Source organism: Lepidochelys olivacea, assembly GCF_965140295.1.
Source record: "Lepidochelys olivacea isolate rLepOli2 genome assembly, chromosome: 7".
In the NCBI taxonomy this organism is placed as follows: Eukaryota; Metazoa; Chordata; order Testudines; family Cheloniidae; genus Lepidochelys; species Lepidochelys olivacea.
In genome coordinates, this window is record NC_140417.1 from 101137222 (window position 1) to 101161580 (window position 24359).

The 24359-nt window shown below is 43.9% G+C and overlaps 1 long non-coding RNA gene across 2 annotated transcripts; it reads left to right on the plus strand.

Moving 5' to 3' along the window:
* The first annotated feature begins 62 nt into the window (after window positions 1–62).
* LOC311524380 lies at window positions 63–10909 on the plus strand. 2 transcript variants are annotated; one of them, XR_014712543.1, is made up of 3 exons: window positions 63–254; window positions 937–1038; window positions 8586–10909. It is a non-coding gene; the product is annotated as an uncharacterized lncRNA (long non-coding RNA). The 2 variants fall into 2 exon arrangements; XR_014712542.1 differs by having other exon boundaries at window positions 63–1038.
* Window positions 10910–24359: the final 13450 nt, after the last annotated feature.

A 24359-nucleotide genomic window follows, 5' to 3' on the forward strand; every position in this document is an offset into this window, starting at 1 on the left:
TAGCTTCAGTCTGTACCATCAACACAAAGAACAAGCATTGCTGCTCCTGCTGCATCGAAATAAAACCCAGACCACCTTAGTGCATGAAGCCGGGGAGGGGAGGACTAGATCTGGTACCCAGATCCAGCTGGCTCTTGTCCACTTTTTGGCTCCAGACCCCCAAATTGTACCACTAAAGGGAGAATGAGTGTGGTGTCTACTGAACCAAAAAATCTGGCTCCTGATTCATCCTGGCTTACTAGCACTGGAAAAATGTACGTGTGGTTTCTGGATCCTGCCACTTTTTAGCCCCAGTACTCCCAAGTTCTAAACACTGTAAAAATGTAGTAGCTCCTAGGGCAGCCAACAATGCCGACATTGTTGCAGATTGATGTGCAACAGGAGCTGGATCCGGACAGCATTTGTATTCCAAACTGCAAAATTCTACCAGTTAAATCACAAATATGTGTGTGGTACTATCCGCTCTCACCCCCATCACATCTGAGCGCCTCACAAATCTTTAATGTATTTATCCTCATGAGAGCCCTGTAACGGGACCATGCTGTTATTCCCGTTTTACAGATGCCACAGAGAGCCTAAGTGACTTGCTGAGGGTCATGCAGCATGAGTGCTGGAGCAGGGAATTAATCCCAGGCGCCACTAGTTCTCAGCCCATACTCTAACCAGTTGGAAATCTTTCCTCTCAGAGAGAAGTACAGCTGTCCCAAATTGACTGCAAACATCCAGACTCCAGTGTATCCTTATAGAATAAAAAGACCCACAAAAATACAGGTTCAGGGTGAAGGCTAAAAATTGTCTGGATTCAGATGCTGGGTATGAGTTCTTGTGATGCTACGTCTAGTTCTTGAGTATGGGTATGAGTTCTTGTGACCTATGTGTATTTGGGCATGGACTTTTTGCATGGATTAAAAGTAATTACACTTGTTCTTTCTCTAGGCAATGGAATTTGGCTGCTTGCTGCCAAAATTGGTAGTGTCCAGCAGGACCCAAGAGCTGGATCCAGGTTTATGCAGCCCTCATATGCTGAGATATACCCAGGTTTGGATTTTCTTTGATACGGTAAAATAAACTAGATCTGTGTTCTATTTTAATAGCTTTTGGGGTTGATGGTCAAAGACTGGTGGGATCCAGACAGATCTAGCTGCTATACTTTTCTGACTTTGTAAAGTGGGAAAGATAGGGAGGTAAGTTTATAAATAGAGAGTTTGCAAAGTGGGATGCTTAGTGTTTATAAAAGAGGCAATATGGCGTGAGGAGAAGGGTTAGGGTTTGTGCATAGGAAGGCAGGCTGTAGGGTGAGAGTTAGCCAAGTTTATAAACAATAGAGAGAAGGCAAGTGAGGGGAGGGTTACTAAATCTTACAAGAAGGTGGAAGCTCTTATTTCTAATTAAATGCAAAAATATTTTTGTGAGGACAACAATATTTCAGTATGTGAAGCTTAATCCCAAATTTATTGGGCCTAATTTTAAGGGTCTTTACATTTAGCTGAGAGATTCTCAGGGGGTTAAAAGCTGGAGGCTGTCAAACAAGGGAGGCATCCACTTAAATGAGGGAGATTTTAAATGACTCCTTTTGGCATTCTACAAAATTCTTCTTTGTAAGAGAAGTACGTTGTAAATAAAAATGCATTACATTAATTCCAAAAATGGTCTGGTTCTGCAGTCTAAAACTTTCAAGAGTTTGCCTGAGTAAAGACTCCAGGTTAAGGACCAAAAAGGATTTCTCCTTTCCAATTAGGATGACCAGATGTCCCGGTTTTATAGGGACAGCCCCAATATTTAGGGCTTTTTCTTATATAGGTGACTATTACTCCCCACCCCCTGTCCTGATTTTTCATACTTGCTATCTGGTCACCCCATTTCCAGCTGGCAGCACTATAATATGGGCCTTGAGGGCTGACTTAAAATTTGGTAATTGCTGACTAGACTACTACTATGCTGGGGCATTGCAGAACTCCTAGTACTCCTAACTTTTTGAGGAGCAATCTTTCTGAACACCAGGCCTAGCTCTGCTGTATGCTCTCTAGCCCTTTAACCTTAAAACTGCTTAACAGGTCTGAAAGAAGCATGTTTGCCATAGGTATGTTTGGCTGTCTTTCCCCTCTAGATAGGGAAAGTGTAGTTTAATTTTGACTGAAGAATCACTTCTAAAATAGTCATCAGGTAAAAATGTCCTGATCTCCAAACTATTTCCTGCTGTTAGCTGCTACCCACAAAGAAATTGGTTTAAAATGACAGGCTTAAGTGATCTCAAGGCTGAATGGCAATTAATGTAAATAGTTTAACAATATATAAATCACATCCAAAGTACTTGACGTGAACAGTTTTTTAATTAAACATTTGCCGTTGAACACAAAAATACCTACATTACAACAGAGAAGAAAAATGGAAAAGTCGTTTCGTTGTTTGCAATAGATTGTAACCAATTAGAGAAATGTGGTTAATATGTTCTGATATTTTTGTGCATTGAGAATTAATCACTATTACTTGCCTCTGCAGCAGCCATTAATGAACAACCGATTCTTAGAAAATTGTGTTAATTTCCTGTATGGCACTACTGGACAAATACATTTAGGCATGATAACGGGCTACACATGCTGATGAGACTGGATTTTTAATAGGATATGTTTTAATATAGCCCAGGTCACTTGTAAATGAAATGTTATTACCATTGTGTGGTCCAAAACACGTTAAGTGGCCTTGTGAAATAAGTGATCTCAGCTCACTTCTAATGGCCCAGTTTGGTTCTTAGTCAAGTCAAGAGTCCAAATAGGAATTGCAGGTATCCACATCACAGAATTTTCCATCATGTTTTGACGGCAGCGGACACTCTTATTTGTATCAACAGAAAGGTTCAGGAGAGTCTGAGTTAGGCCCTGATCCTGTACATGTGTAAACATTCTTCAATGAGATTACTCTCATGCTTAAAGATAAGCCCATTCATAAGTGTTTGGACGATTAGACAGAAGACTGAACTATTGTCAAGGTTGGTCCCTCCATGTTAGAATTAAGATCCACTGGTAATGCAGTGTGGGGGAGTCATCCCTGCTCTACCCGTTGTTCTATAGACAACTTTATTTTCTACCCCATCATTCTGACCTCTTTCCCTGACATAAAACTGTGATTTAAAAACAATGACAAACACGTTAATATTTTTTGTTGCTTTGTTAATTGTGCTTCATTCAAAATGCATGGCTGGGGGGAAATCAATGTTTTGACAAAATAGAAAAGCACATTATAGTTTAAATATTTTTATTATTGTATATGCAGGGCTTGTTCAAATGAATGGCACATACTGTATTTTGGCACTGTATTTTCTCTGAACGTAGAGTCCACCTAGCAATTATCATTACATGAAAGCAATATACTTTTCAAAATATCTTCAATCAATTGTTGCACATATTAACCATAATGCATACATGATATCCTCTATATATCTAAGAAAGTCTATTTCACCCGTACAGATACAGGAAAAGGATACCTAGACTTCATGAAGATGGGTGCCCCTGTCTTGCAATAAGTTCTGTGCAGCCAGAACGTACACCCATGCAGAACGCATTGCAGGATGAGTCCCCCATGTTTGCGCATAGAAGTTGAAAAGTGTCACATGATCTAATAGAATAATTAGCATGAAATGCTTGGACCGTCTCATTCCCTCTCATTGAAAAATTGTTTTGGTAATTTTTATGTACACAATACTGTCTAAGGTAAAAGGAGTCTTAAAAGCTTTGGCCTGTTATTTTCTTATTCTTAGAGGGTATTAGAAACAATATAGAAAGTTGTTTTTTTAAAGAAACTCTTTAAACTCCCTGACTGTGTCATTCTAAATCTATACAATTGTATTTTTAAGCAATACAGAACTAGAGTTCTTTGAGAAAATTAACAAAATAATGTATGAAAGAGAATGATTGAATGTAATCGAATTAGGCTTGCAAACACTTTTGATAAACAATCTCAAACTTTTGTGGAAGGACATTACTGAGCCAATGTCTTTAATTGCATTTGGCCAAACTTGCTTTCGAATAGAATTGGGTTTTGTGATACAGAAGATTTACCCCCAGCTACAGTAATATAGACTTGGCTTGCTTTTTAAGTCATATCATGGTTTTGGATCTAAAAATGATTAGGAAATAGGAAGCAGTTCTCAGGGTTGAAAGAATTTGATGGTGAGATACCCCATGTATATTTAGGTTTCAGAGTAGCAGCCGTGTTAGTCTGTATTTGCAAAAAGAAAAGGAGTACTTGTGGCACCTTAGAGACTAACCAATTTATTTGAGCATAAGCTTTCGTGAGCTACAGCTCACTTCATCGGATGCATATGCTCAAATAAATTGGTTAGTCTCTAAGGTGACACTAGTACTTCTTTTCTTTTCATGTATATTTACTGTTTTTAGAATATAAATGAGGAAAAGTGTACTTCTCTGAATGCAGGAATGCTTTCTATTATAGACTCATAGACTTTAAGGCCAGAAGGGATCATCATGATCATCTAGTTGACCTGCACATCACCTCTCCCACTCACTCCCGAAATAGGCTCATCACCTCTGACTGTGTTACAGAAGTCCTCAAATCATGATTTAAAGACTTCAAATTACTGAGGGTTTGTCTACACTAACACTTTACAGCGCTGCAACTTTCTCACTCAGAGGTGTGAAAAAACACCGCCCTGAGCGCAGCAAGTTTCAGCACTGTAAAGTGCCAGTGTAGACAGTGCACCAGCACTGGGAGCCGGGCTCCCAGCACTGGTAGCTACGCCCCTTGTGGAGGTGGGTTTTTTTAGAGCGCTGGGAAAGTTCTCTCCCAGCGCTCTGCCGCGACTACAGAAGCCACGTTAAAGCGCTGCCGCGGCAGCACTTTAACATTGCCAGTGTAAATTAGCCCTCAGAATCCACCATTTACAATAGTTTAAAACTGCAAGTGACTCCATGCTGTAGAGGAAGGCAAAAAAAAAAAACCCAACCAAACACCCCAGGGTCTCTGCCAATCTGATTTGGGGGGAAATTCCTTCCTGACCCCAAATAATGTCATGATCATGTTGGCAAGACCCACCAGCCAGACGCCTCAGAAAGAATTCTCTGTAGTAATTCAGAGCCCTCCCCATCCAGTGCCCCATCACCGGCTGTTGGAGATATTTGCTGCTAGCAGTCGCAGATCGGCTGCATGCCATTATAGACAGTCTTATCATCCCCTCCATAAACGTATCAAGATCAGTCTTGAAGCCAGTTAGCTATTTTGCCCCCACTGTTCCCCTTGGAAAGCTGTTCCAGAGTTTCACTCCTCTGATGGTTAGAAACTTTTGTCTAATTTCAAGCCGAAACTTATTGATGGCCAGTTTATATCCATTTGTTCTTGTGTCCATACTAGCGCTTAATTTAAATAACTCCTCTCCCTCCCTGGTATTTATTCCTCTGATGTATTTATAGAGAGCAATCATATCTCCCCTCATCTTCCTTTTGGTTAGGCTAAACAAGCCAAGCTCTTAAAGTCTGCTTCCATAAGGGCTCATCCTAGTAGCCCTTCTCTGTATTTGTTTCAGTTTGAATTAATCTTTCTTAAACATGAGATATCAGAATAGCACACAATATTCCAGATGAGGTCTCACCAGTGATTTGTATAGTGGTGCTAACACTTCCCTCTCGCTAGAAATAACTTGCCTGATGCATCCTAGGACTGCAGTAGCTTTTTTCATGGCCTCATCACATTGGTGGCTCATATTCATATGATCAACCAGTACATCAGTCTTTCTCCTACTTTGTCACTTCCAACTGTTATGTCCTCATCTTACAGCAAAAATTCTTGTTGTTAGTCCCTAAGTGCATGAACTTGACCTTTGCACTATTAAATTTCATTCCATTGCTATTACTCCAGTTTTCAAGGTCATCCAGATCTTGTATGATATTCCAGTCCTCCAGTGTATTGGCGATACCTTCCAACTCTATGTCACCCACAATTTTTTATTAGCACACTCCTACTTTTTGTGCCAATGTCATTAATAAAAATGTTAAATAAGATTGGTCCCAAGACCGATCCATGGGAAACTCCACTAGTAACCTCCCTCCAGCCCAACAGTTCATCTTTCAGTATGATCCGTTGTAATCACCCCTTTAACCATTCCTTGTCCATCTTTCAATTCTCATCGTAATCCCCATCTTTTCCAATTTAACTGATAATTTCCCATGTGGAACTGTATCAAATGCCTTACTTTAATCCAGGTAGATTACATCTACTGCATTTCCTTTGTTTAAAAAAATCAGTTATCTTCTCAAAAAAAGAGATCAGGTTGGTCTGCCTGATCTATCTTTTGTAAAATCATGTTTTATTTTATCCCAATTACCATTTACCTCTATGTCCTTAACTACTTTCACTTTTAAAATTTGTCTTCTAAATCTGATATTGTTCAATGTATTAACGATTGAATATCTTAAAGATTGTAATCTGGACATTTGCCAGTGACACCCAAATTATTTAAACTACTCTAGTTATGAGGGATTGTGAGGAAATATTTAAGCAGCTGGGTGGCTGGGTTCCCATGATGGCAGATGAAACTCAGCATTGACAACTGGAAGGCGATATACTATGGAAGAAATAAATTAAACTACTGAAACAGACTGATGGGTTCTGAATTAACCTCTCAGGAAAAACATCTAGGTGTAATCATGAACATTTAATGAACGTGTCTGCTCAATGAGCAGCAGCAATCCAACAAGCAAATAAAATGCTGGAATGTATTAAGAAAGAGTCAGGGAATAGCACGGTAAAAAATGTAATGGCATTATATAAACTAGTGGTATAGTCTCACCTGACATGTTATATTTAGTTATGGTTGTCTCATCTCAAAATGCATATATCTGAAATAGGAAAGTTCTATACAGGGGCAAGAGGAATGGTTAGATGCACAGTAAAAGGGGCTTGTATAACAGATAAGACCTTTAAAACGTGTATCTGTATTAGTTTGTCAAGGAGTTAAGAAGGAATGTGCTAAAAGTATATGGAGGTATAATAATCAATGTAGGCTAATCAAATGGTATAATTAGTGACTTAGATGTACAACGTTATACAAAAAATGCCTGGCCTTAGCTTTGGCTTTTGCCTAAAATAAAAATCCAATTCAATTAAAAGTAGAACTAGCAGATACTCCAGACCGAGAAGCCTCAAATAACCAACAAAACCAACCAAACTAGGAGGAGTGGTAGATACGCTGGAGGGCAGGGATAGGATACAGAGGGACCTAGACAAATTGGAGGATTGGGCCAAAAGAAATCTGATGAGGTTCAATAAGGATAAGTGCAGGGTCCTGCACTTAGGACGGAAGAACCCAATGCACAGCTACAGACTAGGGACCGAATGGCTAGGCAGCAGTTCTGCGGAAAAGGACCTAGGGTGACAGTGGACGAGAAGCTGGATATGAGTCAGCAGTGTGCCCTTGTTGCCAAGAAGGCCAATGGCATTTTGGGATGTATAAGTAGGGGCATTGCCAGCAGATCGAGGGACGTGATCGTTCCCCTCTATTCGACACTGGTGAGGCTTCATCTGGAGTATTGTGTCCAGTTTTGGGCCCCACACTACAAGAAGGATGTGGATAAATTGGAGAGAGTCCAGCGAAGGGCAACAAAAATGATTAGGGGTCTGGAACACATGACTTATGAGGAGAGGTTGAGGGAACTGGGATTGTTTAGTCTGCAGAAGAGAAGAATGAGGGGGGGATTTGATAGCTGCTTTCAACTACCTGAGAGGTGGTTCCAGAGAGGATGGTTCTAGACTATTCTCAGTGGTAGAAGAGGACAGGAGGAGTAATGGTCTCAAGTTCAAGTGGGGGAGGTTTAGGTTGGATATTAGGAAAAACTTTTTCACTAGGAGGGTGGAGAAACACTGGAATGTGTTACCTAGGGAGGTGGTAGAATCTCCTTCCTTAGAAGTTTTTAAGGTCAGGCTTGACAAAGCCCTGGCTGGGGTGATTTAATTGGGGATTGGTCCTGCTTTGAGCAGGGGGTTGGACTAGATGACCTCCTGAGGTCCCTTCCAACCCTGATATCTATGATTCTATGAACAATTACCAAGCCCAATGATGCTCCCCATCCCCACACAAACATTGGCCCCCAACAAAATCCTTTCTCTCCCCAAACATAGGTAAGCTATTCTGAACAAATCTGGGCTATTTCAGACTAAGGGAGCATATGTTCCACAGCTGAGGTCTTCCCTCAGAAAACACCCTGCTGTCTCAAGTGCTTCCTCACAAGTATCTCCATTGATCACAACTGCGACAGCATGTGGAGAAAACTGGGCTGTCAAGCAGGCAGGTCTTAAGTTGTTCAGGGCTTTCTAGTTCAAGACCAACACCTTAAATTCTACCCAGAAACCAATAGAAAGCCAGCACAAACAGACTCCAGATTGCTAGTACTGTTAAGATATACTGCTTATTCAGCAGGCTGTTGCATTTTTTACCAACTTCAGTTCTGGGTTGGTTTAAGATCTAGCCCCATGTAGAACAGGTAACCATAATCAAATCCTGAGATGAAAAAGGCCTCGATCACATTCACAGAGTTTATATTTGAAAGAACTAATCATAACTGATTACTGTCACCTAGAATCCTACTTTCGACATCTCCGACTCAAAGAATATTTCCAACACACCTCTAAACAACATACTAACCCACAGAATCCTTCCTACCAAGACTAGAAAAAGAAGGATTCTGTGTGGACCCCTCCTGAAGGTCGAAACAACAGACTGGACTTCTACATAGAGTGCTTCCGTTGATGTGCATGGGCTGAAATTGTGGAAAAGCAGCATCACTTGCCCCATAACCTAAGCCGTGCTGAACACAATGCCATCCACAGCCACAGGAACAACTCTGACATCATAATCAAAAAGGCTGATAAAGGAGGTGCTGATGTCATCATGAATAAGTTGGAATATGAATAGGAGGCTGCAAGGCAGCTCTCTAACTCCACATTCTACATGCCATTATCCTCTGATCCCACAGAGGATTACCAAAAGAAACTACACCATCTGCTCAAGAAACTCCCTCAAAAAGCACAGGAACAGATCTGTGCAGACACATGCCTAGAACCCCGACCAGGGGTATTCTATCTGCTTCCCAAGATCCATAAACCTAGGAATCCTGGATGCGCCATCATCTCACACATTGGCACCCTAACTGCAGGATTGTCTGGCTACGTGGACTCTCTCCTCAGGCCCTACGCTACCAGCACTCCCAGCTATCTTCGAGACACCACTGACTTCCTGAGGAAACTACAATCCATCGGTGATCTTCCAGAAAACACCATCCTGGACACTATGGATGTAGAAGCCCTCTACACCAACATTCTACACAAAGATGGACTACAAGTTATCAGGAAGAGTATCCCCAGTAATGTCACAGCAAACCTGGTGGCTGACCTTTGTCCTCACCCACAACTATTTCAGATATGGGGACAATATATCCCTTCAAGTCAGTGGCACTGCTATGGGTACCCGCATAACCCCACAGTATGCTAACATTTTTATGGCTGACTTAGAACAACGCTTCCTTAGCTCCCGTCCCCTAACACCCCTACTCTACTTGCGCTACATTGATGACACCTTTATCTGAACCCATGGAAAAGAAGCCCTTGAGGAATTCCACCATGATTTCAACAATTTCCATCCCACCATCAACCTCAGCCTAGACCAATTCACACAAGCGGTCCATTTCCTGGACACTACTGTGCTAATAAGCGATGGTCACATAAACACCACCCTATACCAGAAACCTACTGACCACTATACTTACCTACATGCTTCCAACTTCCATCCAGGACACACCACATGATCCATTGTCCACAGCCAAGCTCTAAGATACAACCGCATTTGCTCCAATCCCTCAGACAGAGACAAACACCTACAAGATCTCTATCAACCATTCTTGAAACTACAGTACCCACCTGCTGAAGTGAAAAAACAGATTGACAGAGCCAGAAGAGTACCCAGAAGTCACCTACTACACGACAGGCCCAACAAAGAAAATAACAGAACGCCACTAGCTATCACCTTCAGCCCCCAACTAAAACCTCTCCAGCGCATCATCAAAGATTTACAGCCTATCCTGAAAAATGATCCCTCACTCTCACAGGTCTTGGGAGACAGACCAGTCCTCACTTACAGACATCCCCCCAACCTGAAGCAAATACTCACCAGCAACCACACAACAAAGACACTAACCCAGGAACCTATCCTTCCAACAAAGCCCAATGCCAACTTTGTCTACATATTTATTCAAGTGACACCATCATAGGACCTAATCACATTAGCCAAGCCATCAGGGGCTTGTTCACCTGCACATCTACCAATGTGATATATGCCATCATGTGCCAGCAATTCCCCTCTGCCATGTACATTGGCCAAACCAGACAGTCTCTGTGCAAAAGAATAAATGGACACAAATCTGACATCAGGAATCATAACATTCAAAAACCGGTAGGAGAACACTTCAACCTGTCTGGCCACTCAGTAAAAGATTTAAGGGTGGCAATTTTGCAACAGAAAAGCTTCAAAAACAGACTCCAGTGAGAAACTGCTGAGCTTGAATTAATATGCAAATTAGACCATTAACTTGGGTTTGAATAGAGACTGGGAGTGGCTGGGTCATTACACATATTGAATCTATTTCCTTAAATTAAGTATCCTCACACCTTCTTGTCAACTGTCTAAATGGGCCATCTTGATTATCACTACAGAAGTTTTTTTCTCCTGCTGATAATAGCTCATTTTAACTAATTAGCCTCTCACAGTTTTTATGGTAACTTCCAACTTATCTGTATGTGTGTATGTATATATATAATCTCTCCTTACTATATGTTCCATTCTATGCATCCTGTGAAGTGGGCTGTAGCCCACGAAAGCTTATGCTCTAATAAATTTGTTAGTCTCTAAGGTGCCACAAGTACTCCTGTTCTTTTAGCCTAGCTGCTGGAGATTTTAAGAGTGACATCTGGTATCAAACCTCATGTTTACAGGGATAACTTGATCACTAGTGGGATCCAGAAATGAATGTTTTCCCCCTTTTGGTAAAGATATATATCATTACGCAATGGACCAGGTGCTTGAGGATTTACACAAACCTGAGGAGTATTGGGCATAGGCCACTCTTAGTGGCAGGAGAGTGGATTACATAGGAGTAATGGTGTAGTAGTCCAGTGGATCCCAAGTGGCTCTTTAATGTGTCTCCTGCAGCTTATAGAGTCATAGACTTTAAGGTCAGAAGGGACCATTATGATCGTCTAGTGTGACCTCCTGCACAACGCAGGCCACAGAATCTCACCCACCCACTCCTGTAATAAACCCCTAACCTATGTCTGAGCTATTGAAGTCCTAAAATCATGGTTTAAAGACTTCGAAGTGCAGAGAATCCTCCAGCAAGTGACCCATGCCCACGCTGCAGAGGAAGGCGAAAAATCCCCAGAGCCTCTGCCAATCTTCCCTGGAGGAAAATTCCTTCCCAACCCGAAATATGGAGATCAGCTAAACCCTGAGCATGTGGGCAAGACTCACCAGCCAGACACCCAGGAAAGAATTCTCTGTAGTAACTCAGATCCCACCCCATCTAACATCCCATCACAGGCCATTGGGCATATTTACCGTTAATAGTCAAAGATCAATTAATTGCCAAAATTAGGCTTACGATTCCCTCCCTAAACGGCTCACATCATACGATTCCCTCCCTAAACTTATCAGGCTTAGTCTTGAAGCCAATTAGTCTTTTGCCCCCACTGCTCCCTTGGAAGGCTGTTCCAGAACTTCACTCCTCTAATCGTTAGAAACCTTCATCTAATTTCAAGTCTAAATTTCCTGATGGCCAGCTTATATTCATTTGTTCTTGTGCCCACATTGGTACAATAGTTCCTTTCCCTCCCTGGTATTTATCCCTCTGATATATTTATAGAGAGCAATCATATCTTCCCTCAGCCTTCTTTTGGTTAGGCTAAACAAGCCAAGCTCTTTGAGTCTCCTTTCATAAGACAGGTTTTCCATTCCTTGGATCATTCTAGTAGCCCTTCTCTTTACCTGTTCCAGTTCATCCAATTCATCCTCCTTAAACATGTAAGACCAGAACTGCACACAGTATTCCAGATGAGGTCTCACCAGTGCCTTGTATAACGGTACTAACACTTCCTTATCGCTACTGGAAATACCTCGCCAGATGCATCCCAAGACCGCATTAGCTTTTTTCACAGCCATATCACATTGGCGGCTCATAGTCATCCTGAGATCAACCATTACACTGACGTCCTTCTCCTCTTCTGTTACTTCCAACTGATGAGTCCCCAGCTTATAACAAAAATTCTTGTTATTAATCCCTAAATGCATGACCTTGCACTTTTCATTATTAAATTTCATCCTATTACTATTACTCCAATTTACAAGGTCATCCAGATCTTCCTGTATGATATCCCGGTCCTCCTCTGTATTGGCAATACCTCCCAGCTTTGTGTCATCCACAAACTTTATTAGCACACTCCCACTTTTTGTGCCAAGGTCAGTAATAAAAAGATTAAATAAGATTGGTCCCAAAACCGATCCCTGAGGAACTCCACTAGTAACGTCCCTCCAGCCTGACAGTTCACCTTTCAGTATGACCCGTTGTAGTCTCCCCTTTAACCAGTTCCTTATCCACCTTTCAGTTTTCATATTGATCCCCATCTTTTCCAATGTAGGTAATAATTCTCCATGTGGAACCGTATCAAATGCCTTACTAAAATCGAGGTAAATTAGTTTCACTGTGTTTCCTTTGTCTAAAAAATCTGTTACCTTCTCAAAGAAGGAGATCAGGTTGGTTTGGCATGATCTACCTTTTGTAAAACCATGTTGTATTTTGTCCCAATTACCATTGACCTCAATGTCCTTAACTGTTTTCTCCTTCAAAATCTTTTCCAAGACCTTGCATACTACAGATTTCAAACTAACAGGCCTGTAGTTACCTGGATCACTTTTTTTCCCTTTCTTAAAAATAGGAACTATGTTAGCAATTCTCCAGTCATACAGTACAACCCCTGAGTTTACAGATTCATTAAAAATTCTTGCTAATGGGCTTGCAATTTCATGTGCCAGTTCCTTTAATATTCTTGGATGAAGATTATTACCCCCTCCCCCCAATTTAGTCCCATTAAGCAGTTCGAGTTTGGCTTCTACCTTGGATGTGGTAATATCTACCTCCATACCCTCATTCCCATTTGTCAGCCTACCATTATCCCTAAGCTCCTCATTAGCCTCATTAAAGACTGAGGCAAAGTATTTGTTTAGATACTGGGCCATGCCTAGATTATCCTTAACCTCCACTCCATCCTCAGTGTTTAGCAGCCCCACTTCTTTCTTTGTTTTCTTATTTATATGGCTATAGAACCTTTTACTATTGGTTTTAATTCCCTTTGCAAGGTCCAACTCTATGTGGCTTTTGGCCTTTCTCACTTTATCCCTACATGTTCTGACCTCAATAAGTAGCTTTCCTTGCTAATCCCTCCGATCTTTCACTCGGTGTAGGCTTTCTGCTTTTTCTTAATCACCTCTCTTGAGATGCTTGTTCATCCAGCTTGGTCTACAACTCCTGCCTATGAATTTTTTCCCCTTTCTTGGGATGCAGGCTTCTGATAGTTTCTGCAACTTTGACTTGAAGTAATTCCAGCCCTCCTCCACCTTTAGATCCACAAGTTCTTCAGTCCAATCCACTTCTCTAACTAATTTCCTTCATTTTTTTAAGTTAGCCCTTTTGAAACCAAAAACCCTAGTCAGAGATCTATTTTTGTTTATCCTTCCATTTAGTTTGAACTGAATTAGCTCATGATCGCTCAAACCAAGGTTGTCCCCTACAACCATTTCTTCTACGAGGTCTTCGCTACTCAACAAAACCAAACCTAAAATGGCATCCCCTCTTTTTGGTTTAGCAACTACTTGGTGAAGGAATCCATCAGCTATCGCATCCAGGAAAATCTGAGCCCTATTATTATTACTAGTGCTAGTCCTCCAGTCTATATCTGGGAAGTTAAAGTCTCCCATGATCACACAATTCCCATTAGTATTTACTTCGTTAAAAACATTAAAGAGGTCTCTATCCATATCCAAATCAGATCCTGGAGGTCTATAGCACACCCCAATCACTATCCCAGAGGAGGTTCTAGTAGCTTTCTTCCCCGATGTGATTTTTGCCCAGATAGACTCTGTCTTATCCATTCCATCACTTTTTATTTCTTTACAGTCTACCACATCATTGATATACAATGTGTGATACAGCATGGCCAGAAGGCAGCAGGAGAGTGTTAGAAGGAAGCCTTATTCCATGTAGAGGGAAGAAAGTTTGCTATAGATTAATTAAAGCACCTGAAGCCAATTGGAGTACCTGAAGCCAGTCGCCTGATAAAACCCCCCTGCTTCAATCAGACAAGGGAAGGAGTTGAAGCAGAGTGGATTGGTGTTGGAGCAGAGAGCAGTTTGGAGGGAAGCAGAGGAGAGTTTGGAGAAGTGCTGCAGTGGGCTAAGAAGACCCAAGACCCTAGGTAAAGGGACACCTGGTTTGTGCAGAGGGAGGGCAGGAACCCCACAAGCTGAAGGGCAGGAGAGGGAAGTAGCCCAGGGGAAGGAACCACTAGTTCAAGTGGTTTACCGCTATCCCTCGGGCCGCTAGGAGTAGAGGGCAGTCCCGGGTCCCTCCCTCTCCACTCCCCTTCTCTAGGACACAAGTGGGGCAGTTAATACCCCAGTTCAGGGGCGAGAAACAGTGCCCTGAACCCTCCCCAAGAAGAGAAAGTGCGAGACCCATCAAAGTAGTGCCGGCAATTTGTCACACGTGGTGTCAAGTGTGGGATCTACGCACTGGGGACTTAAACCAGAGTTAGCCAAAACCCTCCCATCCCTAAGGTGGACGACGTGGTCAAGGCCCTAATACAAGCCATTGCAGACCAGCAGGAGGTTACCCGGGTCCAAGCAACCGCCCAACAGAAGAGGATTCGGATGCAGCAGGAGACTAATCGTCTGTTGATGAGTCAGGCTGCCCAGGACTGAGCCCTGCTGCAAGAGCTGATGAACCAGATGAAGACCCTTATGAAGCTGAACCGCAACTGCGATAGGACCCGGACCATATGGGCCAGCCACTGCCTACAGAAAATGACACAGGAGACTGATGTGGAGGCATACCTCCTGGCTTTTGAAAGAGCAGCCCTGCAGGAGACCTGGCCCCGAGATCAGTGGTCTGGTATCCTCACCCCATTCCTGTGTGGGGAGGCCCAGAAGGTCTACTATGATATGGCCGCGGAGACTGCAGCAGATTACCCCCAGCTGAAGGCAGAGATCCTGTCCAGATCCCGAGTAATGACGGTGTTGCGAGCCCAGAGGTTCCATGAGTGGCAGTATATGGAGGACAAGACACCCGGATCGCAGTTGTTTGACCTGATCCACCTGTCCTGGAAATGGCTGCGCCCTGAAGCCCTCAGCTCTGAGAAGATGATTGAGCTCCTGGTACTGGACCGGTATATGAGGGGGCTACCACCAGGCCTCTGGACTTGGGTTGGTCAGAATGATCCCTCCACCTATGATGGTCTTCCTCGTGGAAAGACAGCTGGCAGCCCGCAAACTGTTCCAGACCCCAGGGGGTGAGACATGGCAAACCAGGAAGCCAGTCCAAAACCCAAGGCCCCGGACTGTCGAGAACTCCAGGAGAACCATAACTGGGAGGAAAGACACTGAGGAATGGCCCGAGGGCAAGAAGGGACCTGGGGGTTTGGGAATAGAGGGCTGGGCTGGCCGGCCAAAGAGCCCCAGGCAGGGGGCGGCAACTGGAATAAGGGGGCAGTGTTACAGGTGTGGGGAATTGGGGCATATAGAAGCCCAATTCCCCAACAGGAAAGAGCCTATACAATGTAATTTGGGGGATCACAGGGAGCAATGTGGCCTAATTGGCCTGGTAGGGGTCGCAATGACCTCACGTACGTATACAAGATCAGTAAAAATGAATGGAATTGAAACCATAGCATTAGTAGGCTCCGGGAGTGCTGTCACACTGGTCTCGGGGAAGTTGGTGGGGCAAGACCAACTAACCCCAGCCAAAAACACAGGGGTAACGTGCGTTCATGGCACCGTAAATTTCTACCCCACAATGCCGGTATGGATTGTGATACAGGGGAATACTACCAGTGTCACTGCAGGGGTGGTCCACAGGCTCCTGAACCCGGTCTTAATTGGTAAGGACTTCCCTGGGTTTGAGAGCTTACTCTCCCCAATAGAGCCAGGGGAAGGTAGCAACCCCCGGGCTGAGACGGAGGCACCTGCAGATAGCCTTACCTCAGTGTTTGCCGAATTTTCCACAGAGTTATTCTCATCCCCTAGAAAACCCTGAAAGTCTAGGTGAGAAAGGAGGGCAGATAAAAGATTAGGGACCAGGATTCTAGCAGAGAACCAGAAAGCCTCCCTTGTTGGTAGGTGAACCCGTTCAGGAGGCCAGGAGATAATTCAGGCCAGTGAGGACTCAGAGGCGGTTCCTAGCCCAAGTAGGGGCAACCCAGGGGGCAGAGTATAAACAGGCCGCCTGGAATTAGGTCAGATTGGTACCGAACGTGAGAATTTTGGGTAGGACCAAGCCAATGACCCACTATGTGTGAATGTGAGGGAGGAGGTAGTGGAGGTAAATGGTGTACCCGTGGAAGGAAAGACCAAAGGCCCAAGGCCATATTATGTGCTCAAACGCGATCTGTTGTACAGGATAGCACAAATACGAGGGGAAGAAGTAGAGCAACTCTTAGTCCCACGGAAACACACAAGGGCAGTACTAGAGTTAGCTCACAGTCATCTATTTGGGGGACATCTAGGAATAGACAAGACACTGGATAGAGTCCTAAGAAGGTTTTATTGGCCAGGAATATGTGCAGAGGTCCAGCGCTATTGTGCCTCCTGCCCGGAATGCCAGTTGCATAGCCCCTGACCTCACTTGCGGTCCCCATTAGTACCTTTGCCTATTATTGAAGTCCCTTTAAAGAGGATAGCAATGGATATAGTGGGGCCACTGGAAAGATCGGCACGGGGCCACAGAAACATACTAGTCATCCTTGACTACGCCACGCGGTATCCAGAAGCCATTCCTTTAAGAAACCCCACATCCAGGGCAATAGCAAAAGAACTACTCCAGGTTTTTGCCAGAGTGGGCATCCCTAAGGAGATCCTGACAGACCAAGGAGCCCCGTTCATGTCAAAATTAAAGAAAGACTTATGTACCCTACTCCGCATCCAGGCCATACGGACCTCAGTCTACCATCCACAAAGAGATGGACTGGTCAAGCGGTTTAACCGTATCCTTAAAAGTATGATCCGGAAGGTGGTAGCACAGGACGGAAAAAACTGAGATACCCTTCTACTGTATCTAATGTTTGCTTTCGAGGAAGTCCCCCAGGCGTCCACTGGTTTCTTTCCCTTTGAACTACTATACGGACACCTCCCACGTGGAATATTAGATATTGCCAAGGAAGATTGGGAAGAACAACCCAACCCAGGAAAGAATGTCATCGAGCACGTGACACAGATGAGAGAACGAATAACTCGAATAACCCCTATAGTACGAGAACATTTGGAAAAAGCACAAGAGGCCCAGCGGACATATTACAACCGTTGGGCGAAAGTACAGAGATTTCAGCCCCGGGAACAGGTAATGGTGCTAGTACTGACAGCAGAAAGCAAACTCCTAGGCAGCTGGCATGGACCATATGAGATAGTGGAAGCCATTGGGGAGGTAGACTATAAGGTCAGACAATCAGACCGCCGAAGGCCAGAGCAAATCTACCACATCAACTTCCTGAAGCCCTGACGTGACCAAGAGACGTGCCTGGTCATTCGGGGAGCTCCACCCCAGACAGACGACCCACAGGGACAGGTGAAGATATCTTCTGAGTTAACTCCAGAAGAATAAACAGAGGTCATTGATATGATCCAACGGAACCAGGACGTGTTCTGTACACAGCTGTGCCGTATGACACTGGTCCAACATCATATTGTCACCAGTCCCGGAGTAAGGGTGATGATAAGACCGTACCGAATACCGGAAGCTAAAAGGGAAGAAATTAAGACAGAAGTGAAGAAGATGCTGGAACTCGGGGTTATTGAAGAATCCCACAGCCAGTGGTCCAGCCCTATCGTCCTAGTCCCCAAGCCTGACGGCACCCTGAGGTTTTACAAGGACTTCCAGAAGTTGAATGAAGTATCCCAATTGGATGCCTATCCGATACCACGCATTGACGAGCTTGTTGATCAGTTAGGCAAGGCCCGATACCTAACCACTCTGGACCTGACCAAAGGATATTGGCAGATTCCCCGGCCGAGAATGCCAAGGAAAAGACTGCCTTCTCCACACCTGATGGCCTGTTCCAATACACAGTCCTTCCTTTCGGACTCCATGGGGCCCCTGCAACATTCCAATGACTTATGGACAAATTGCTGCAACCCCATGCCAAGTATGCCGCTGCCTATCTAGACGACATAGTCATCCATAACCCTGACTGGGAAACGCACCTCAGAAAAGTAGAAGCGGTGCTAGACGCCCTGTGGAAGGCCAGCCTCACTGCCAACCCTCTCAAATGTGTGAGGACTAGCTGAGGCCAGATACCTCGGATATGTAGTAGGGAAAGGTTTGGTGAAACCCCAATGGAACAAAGTGGAGGCAATACAAGGTTGGCCTCGACCAGTCCGCAAAAAGCAGGTCAGAGCATTTCTAGGGATAGTAGGATGCTATCGGAGATTCATCCCTCATTTCGCCGCAGGGCCGTTGACGGATTTGATAAAGGCTCAAAGCCCCGAGATAGTAAAGTGGACTGATGTGGCAGAAGGAGCATTTGCAGATTTAAGGACAGTCCTTTGCTGCCATCCAGTACTCATAGCCCCAGACTTCAAGAAGGAATTCATCCTACAAACAGATGCCTCGGAGGCAGGGCTAGGAGCCATCCTTTCGCAGATGGTAGGGGAGGAGGAACACCCGGTCTTGTACCTCAGCCGGAAACTCCTCCCCAGGGAACAGAAGTATGCCATCGTTGAAAAGGAATGTCTGGCGGTAAAATGGGCTGTGGAGACTCTCTGTTACTACCTACTGGGGCGGCGGTTTACCCTTGTGACAGACCACGCCCCACTCCAGTGGATGCACAGAAACAAGGAGAAGAACGCAAGAGTGACTAGGTGATTCCTATCCCTGCGGCCCTTCCATTTCTGGGTACAGCATAGGGCCAGAAGCCAACACGGCAATGCTGATGGCCTATCATGACAGCACTGCCTCTCATCCCAAGTAGCCCAACCCTATGCTGTTGAGTGTGTGTGTGTGTGGGGGGGGATATGTGATACAGCATGGCCTGAGGGCAGCAGGAGAGTGTTAGAAGGGAGCCTTATTCCCTGTAGAGGGAAGAAAGTTTGCTATAGATTAATTAAAGCACCTGAAGCCAGTCACCTGATAAAACCCCCTGCTTCAGTCAGACAAGGGAAGGAGTTGAAGCAGAGTGGATTGGTGTTGGAGCAGAGAGAAGTTTGGAGGGAAGCAGAGGAGAGTTTGGAGAAGTGCTGCAGTGGGCTAAGAAGACCAAGACCCTAGGTAAAGGGACACCTGGTTTGTGCAGAGGGAGGGCAGGAACCCCACAAGCTAAAGGGCAGGAGAGGGAAGTAGCCCAGGGGAAGGAACCGCTAGTTCAAGCGGTTTACCGCTATCCCTCAGGCCGCTAGGCTGGGACCTGGAGTAGAGAGCGGGACTGGGTCCCTCCCTCTCCACTCCCCTCCTCTAGGACACAAGTGGGGCAGTTAATACCCCAGTTCAGGGGTGAGAAACGGTGCCCTGAACCCTCCCCAAGAAGAGAAAGTGCAAGACCCATCAAAGTAGTGCCTGCAATTTGCCACAAATGCTACTCCACCACCTTTGCCTTTATTTCTGTCTTTCCTAAACAGCACATACCCTTCAATACCTGTAGTTCAGTCATGACTACTACTCTACCATGTTTCTGGTATCCCTATAATATCTGGTTTCACTTCCTGCACCAGTAAAATGTTACCAAAGCTCCTCACATTGATGTACAAACATCTTAATTTTTGCTGTTTGACTTCGCTCACATTCTTTACCCGATTAAGCTCAGACATTCTACCACCAGTATCACCTATTAGACTGGTATCTACACTACCATTCCTTCTTATGTCCATTCTCCTACCCATGGCTGTATCCTTTCTTACTTCGTTTTCTTCCCTCTCTATGTTAAAATCTGGCTTGGAGATTACCTGGACATCTCCCAACCATCTCCCCCAAATTCCTAGTTTAAGGCTCTCTTAATCAGTTGTGGCAGCCTCCATACTAGAAGGAGTGAAGTCCACCTCCCTACTCAGGTGAAGTCCATCCTGAGAGAACTGTCCTCTGTCCATGAATGCCTCGCAGTGGCCATACATCCCAAAGCCCTCCTTATAGCACCACTGCCTGAGCCAGCTGTTGATCATCATAATCTTGTCACACTTTTGTTGCCCTTCTCTAGGAAAAGGAAGAATCCCACTGAAGATCACCTGAGCCTCGATTTCCTTAAGCATCTTCCCCAGCCTGGCGTAGTCTCCCTTGATACGTTCTAGCGAGAATCTAGCTGTATCGTTTGTTGCCACATGAAGGACAATCGTGGCTTCTTTCCCGCTCCTGTTAGGATTCTCTTCAGCCTCAGGTCCAAATCCCGTATCTTAGAACCTGGCAGACAGCACACCCTTCTGTTCTCTGGATCAGCTCTGGTTGTCTATTCTTCTCAGTAAGGGGTACCCAATCATGTAGACCTGCCTTTTCCTGGTGATGGTGCGATTCTCTGGTCTATCCCCTGTTCCTTCTGGCTGTAAGTCCTCTTGATTCATATTCTCCCTTGCAATCCATCCTGTATCCTCCTGGGGCTCATATTTGGTGGTGTTATCTCCATTGACTGTTCCCCTCTTCCTATAGGACTAGCTGCTCTTCTCTTCTTCCTTGCCGTCCCACCTTCAGTGACCACCTGCTGTGCCCCTTCTTCATTTTCCAACTCCGCAAATCTGTTCCTGAGCTCTATTTCTCCTTCACTGGCCTGTCTTTTCCTCTGCGTGATTCTCTTAGTCACATGCTTCCACTGTTCACTTTCCTCACCCAGCAGTCTCCACTCAGAGTTCTTTGGTCCTGTTTCCATCTGCAAGTCTGAGCCTTTCCCTTCAGCCTCCTCATGTGTTTGCTCCATCATCTCCACAAACCCCTTTCTAAACTCAACCAGAGTTTCCACCATTGGATTTCATCTCCAATCCTCAGATCTTTTCTTCCATCAGCACTATCAGGCGGCACTTCATGCAGATGAGACTCTTTTCGGGTACCCTCTCCAGGATCATGTACATACTGCAGCTTTCACATCCAGTCATCTTCATTGTGTCTTCCACTGCTTGGGTCACTACCACTGCTGCCTCTGTATCTGTCATAGCCTTCTCACCTGAGTCCTGTTAGTCCAGGAAACACAAACCAAACCAAACCACCACCACACACAGCAAAACAAACCCCCAACGAGCACCAAAACACTGCCAGACCACCACACTCGCTTCACTAGCCTGTCTGTTCCTTTGCCTGGTTCTCCTAGTCTTCCCCCCGAAACTCCCCTTGCAAACTCCCACTCAAACACCCCTGTTTGCTGGCTCCTGTGCTGCTGCCTGACTGGCTGGATACCTTAATAGGATCCCTAATCAGAGAAGCCCCGCCCCCTAATCAGGGCTCAGCTTCTCTCCCACATGATATTAAAACTCGTTGTGGTTTAGTTATTGACCAATCAGGTTGCTTTTATTATGTTATTAACCAAATGTAGTTGATAAAATAATAATATTTGGTCAGTCATTTTGCTGTGAGAAGTATATTAAAAAAAACTAAATATTTTCCCCCATCATACTGCTTAAATATGAATCTGCAGTACTATGGTAAATGAAACAATGAATTCACATTACTGTGGTTCTTTTGGGTAATGTTGACTGCTAATTTGGCTCCTGAATCACTCAGGTCTGAATGTCACTGCTTTAGACATTTCAGTATAATGCATTTAGTCTTTAAATAAGAAGCTGTTGTATTATGAAAATATTAAAGCACAAGATTAAAGGAAAAGATTTGCCATACTGGATCAAATGTTTCATCCACCTAGTTTGTTATCCTTTCTATGGAAGTGACCAATACCTGATACTTCACAGGAAAGCAAAACGTCCCTAAAATGCACTTATCCAGTGTTATATGTGGAGGGGAAAAATTGTTTCTGACCCTCCACAGATAATCAGTTTATCCCCTGAAGCATGAAAGTTGATTACCCTTATCGTTATTTTAGCTTGTATTGTGACAAATTTTAATAATGATTATAAAATTATCCAGCCCTTCTTAAAATCCAACAGCAGCATCATTTGCCTTGATAGCTTTTTGTGGTGGTGAATTCCACAGGCTGTCTGTATACGGCATAAAGAAGTATTTCTCTGTATTGGTTCTAAATATACTGCCCTTTAATTTAATTGAGACACATTCTCATATCAAACAGGGTGAAAAAAAGAGAGCCCTGATTAGTTTTCACTCTGCTCTTCAGACTGATGAACCATTCTGGTCTCCTCTAACTCTTCTCTCTTTTGGTTTTTGAAACCTTTCAAAGTTCAGTATCATTAATGTCAATATAACATTTAAAATACTTTCTATCCCTTATTCACTTTTTAAACCTCTGTGCCCTGTCAGACATCTTCATTGAGCTAGCTACAATAGCCTCAAACGTTTTTCCTCAGAGGGTCCCATATATTGAGGTCATCAGTACATATGACAAGTTTAGTCTGGTTTTGCCAATATTAGAGCTAGTTAGGAATCTCCTGTCAGATTGATTTTCTCAATGAAAAATGCAGTTTCTGCAAAATCAAAATTCACATTTTCCAAAATCTTTAAATTTTCCATTAAAAATTGAAATGAAATATTTTACTTTGGGTCGGTTTGCCATGAATTGGAACAGTTCAGTTTTTTTAAATGACCTAAAATGTTTCATTTTTATTCCATTCAACTTTACATTTTCCCATTGTGCTGCATTGCACAGGGAATGGTGGGGATGGTGTCCCTAGCCTCCGTTTGCCAGAAGCTTGGAAGGGCGATGGGATGGATCACTTGATGATTAGTTGTTCTGTTCATTCCCTCTGGGGCACCTGGCATTGGCCACTGTTCGAAGGCAGGATACTGAGGTGGTCTGACCCAATGTGGCCGTTCTTATGCCCCATTTTTTCCTATTGGCTGTGCTGCCTGGCTGGACTGTATCTCCCATGGTGGAGTGCTGACTCCATTCTCTCTAAGCTGCTTGGTGCATCATGGGAGATGTAGGCCAGGACATAGGAGAGAGTTAGGGCATGAGGCTCCCAAGAGGCAATGCAGCACCATAAGGAAATGCAGTTTAATGTTGAACTGACTCAGATCTTCAATTTTTTTAAAATCATCTGGAGTTTCTCATGATTTCCCAGCTTCACCAAAGTTCTGGTCTCTTCCTTTTTCCAAACCATCATTAATTATTTTTATATTAAACAACACTTAAACAACAATGTTGACCCATGAAGTAAACTACTACTGTTTTTTTTTTTTTTACTGGAGCAGCTATTCACTATGGGTTTTGAGGACCAAAGAAAACTTAAATAATGCATAGGCTTTGTGTTGGTCCTCTGCACAGGGTTTAATTTCATCCTATATCTCTTGCTTTTTAATCCATATCAAGACAATACTTATTAGTTCCCACTGATTTTTTATTAGTAGTACTATTATTTTTAATGCTATCTTCACATAACATACTCTTGATCATGTACAAAACAACAAATTCCCCCAAATCAGGAGCATCATCAGTGCAATCTCCGCACCACCACCACACCAGATCCACTTACTTATGAGAACACAAGAATTAATACCAGGAGACTCAAGTGCTGAACAAGGAGATGCCTATTAAAGGTGACCAGGTTTGAATTCACAGGTATTTCTTGCTAGAGGAAATTCTAAAGGTCAGAACCCATCCACCTCTGCAAAAGCCACTGCTGAGACAGACTCGGAGGACATTCCTTCTATAAGCACCACTTGACACCTCGAGCATTCCTTCCAAAAGCAAATGAAATGGCAGCACTTAGGGGAGAGGTGATATTAAAGAAAACTGGAACCTAGACCATTTAGGACTTTGTAGGCCTCAAATTTCACCGAAAGGAATTCTTCGAGCCTAGAGATTGGAATACAGGTATTATGTTTTTGCCAGGATACCTAACTGAAAAGATGGGCTGCCGAACCCTGCACTAGTTGAAGCATCTACATGGCCTTCAGAGGTGCATTCCAGTGCTCTAGTCATGAGGTAACCCAGGCATGGATGGCTGA